This window comes from Cebus imitator, unplaced genomic scaffold (assembly GCF_001604975.1).
Source record: "Cebus imitator isolate Cc_AM_T3 unplaced genomic scaffold, Cebus_imitator-1.0 Scaffold13, whole genome shotgun sequence".
Taxonomy (NCBI): Eukaryota; Metazoa; Chordata; class Mammalia; order Primates; family Cebidae; genus Cebus; species Cebus imitator.
In genome coordinates, this window is record NW_016107328.1 from 10,087,249 (window position 1) to 10,089,999 (window position 2,751).

The 2,751-nt window shown below is 35.0% G+C and overlaps 1 protein-coding gene across 1 annotated transcript in view; it reads left to right on the top strand.

Annotated features, from left to right (window-relative positions):
* The first annotated feature begins 263 nt into the window (after positions 1-263).
* GPHN (gephyrin) overlaps positions 264-2,751 on the top strand; it is a 339,003-nt gene continuing 336,515 nt past the window's right edge. The window contains exon 1 of the mRNA XM_037728619.1: positions 264-359. The gene's annotated coding sequence lies outside the window, so the exon portion shown is untranslated. The remainder of the gene's footprint in view (positions 360-2,751) is intronic.

Here is a 2,751-nt window from a genome sequence, read left to right on the forward strand (position 1 = left end):
TTTATGGTTTTTCTTGTGTTTTATTTACTTTCACAAATTTAATACTTGCATCCTCATTTTCTGTAATTAACAAAATAAATACTCATAATTTCAGTGCCTTTTGATCGACAGTGAAAATGTTCCATGAATTGTGCTTCAAAATTTTCTTTCTGACTATTGAAAAGAATCTGTGTTTCCTTGTTGTATACAAAGTGTCTGAGGAATGGGATGTTTTGAGCAAGAAGGCAAGTTCTTCTGCTCATGACTATACTATTGTTTTCTTTCAGGAAACCCTGATAGATTGGTGTGATGAAAAGGAACTGAATTTGATATTAACAACTGGAGGAACGGGGTTTGCACCACGAGATGTCACTCCAGAGGTGAGATAGTACATGCCTTTTCATATTCAAAGGATTAAACTAATCATATTTTTAATCCTTTTTACTATTTTTATATTATTTTTATAATTTTGCTAGGCAGAACAAGTGACTTGTGGTTCTAATGTGAAAATTTTGCTGTGGATGAATTATGAAAATGTTTCTTGACTTTTTTTCTTTGGGCTTAAACTAGAAATTATACAATATGAGGAAGATTGAACTGGTCCAGAGGTAATCTGTCATTTTCTTGATGTCAGCATAATTTCAGGCACATTTCCAAAGGAGGTGATAGCAGAATTCTGATGGTTAGCATGGCGTCTGGTCTGATGTGGTTTGTCAGTACAGTTCTTTTCTTAAGGTACCCTTGTCATTTGTCTAAAATTACAGTAAGATGACTGCAATAGAATATACTGTTTTTACAGTACTGTTGTTGAAAAGGGATATATTTTCTATGGTTATAAATGTGAATAGCATTTAAATGCAGAATGTAATGAGGCTAAAAGTTGAATTAGTATCTAGGCTTAAGACCACAAGCATCACTTTCAACTTCTGTATATACAGGAAGAAAAATTAGGGAAATAATAAAGGATAAGCACTGTTAAATAATATGGGGAGGAAGTATTTTCTCAAGAAAGCCATAAACCTCAGTTGTCACCTCAGAGTCATACATAAAATTACATTACCACTAGTGACATTGTTTCCTTTACGTCCCCAAACCCCAAAAGTGTTTCTTGCCTCAGTTTCAACTTAATATTTACTATGTCTTTCTATTTCAAATCAGTTTACTATTGTATATACTACCTTATTAACATACCATTAACGTACTTTTGCTCTGCATCTACTAAATAATTACTGGCCTTCTTATGATAATAGTACAATGGTTTTCAAACTTTAGCCTGCATCAGAATCAACCAGAGGGCTTATTGAAACACAGATTGCTTGACCCCACCCCTAGAGTTTCTGATTCAGTAAAGCTGCAATGGGTCTTGAGAATCTGTATTTCTAACAAGGCCCCAGGTGATTCAGATATTGTTGTTGGACAGTAGACTATACTTTCAGACTTTGACAACTGCTGCTCTAGTATATGAAAATGCAATTTTAAGAAGTAATTTTTTTCTATTCTTCTATATAAAAACAATGATACATGAACTTTTGATATTATTATAATTAGGGTTATAAATAAAATAGTTTTGCCTTTTAAAACAATCAAAATCGAGTTGTATTGAGAGGGTAACTTCAGCTGCAGAAATAAAGTCATCCTTACACAATTTATTTAACTTCTGGCTTCTACAGGGCAATGATTCTTTGGCCAAGCTTTGTATTTCTTTTATGCTATGACTAACTGAAAACATACAATTGGGAAGGAAGCCATCTCCTACAGAGGTGCGCTGTGTTTTGCTTTCTTTGTAAGAACATGTAGTCAGAGTTTGGGTGCTGTGTTAAAGTGTTTGAGTAAATCACTTTGAGTTTACGTATCCTTATATTTTGTGTGATGGTTTGATATTTTCATATTTTCTCATAACAAAAAAGTAGAAAAAATTCACCAGAAAATTCATTCATAACCAAATAACAGTATTGCTTTTAATTACTTGGATAATTTGTTGTGGGGAAATAATTTACATCACAAAATGTTTTGTATCCTATAGGGCTTCAAGTTAATACAAAGTACTAGATTGAAAATTCAAACCTTTGAATTCTGGCTCTGGTACTTATCAATACGGTGACAATAGATAGAGTTTTTTTACTCACCCTTCTGATGCCGTGTGGGGTTTTTTTACTCAGACCAATCAATTCTCCAACTCTCCAGATACCCAATGTCCTTCTTTTTATTTCAATTGAATTCTGACACTACCTACCAGGAATTAGCACCAGACTCCACAGATTTAAGGGCTCAGTCCACAAGATTGCCTTCACATCATATGCCAGTCCCAAGTACCAGATCCCCAGGCTATTCAAAATTCTGTCCTACTTGACTACAAAATCAGTTGGTTCCAATAACTCCCCTCATTTTCAGATTCACTAATTTGCTACAATAGGTCAAAAACCTCTTGGAAACACTTTACTATAAAGATACAGTTTAGGAATTATACCAATTTACTATAAAGCTTACCAGTTTACTATAAAGATACAATTTAGGAATAGCCAAATGCAAGAGATGCATAGGGCAAGGCATAGAAGGAAGGGGGTTCCATCTCCTCTTGGTATTTAACACCCTTCCAGCACCTTGATTTGTTCACTACCCTGGAAGATCTCTGAATCCCATTGTTTAAGAGATATTATGGCCAGGCACGGTGGCTCACACCTGTAATCCCAGCATTTTGGGAGGCTGAGTTGGGCGGATCACCTGAGGTCAGGAGTTCGAGACCAGCCTGACCAATAAGGTGAAACCCCATCT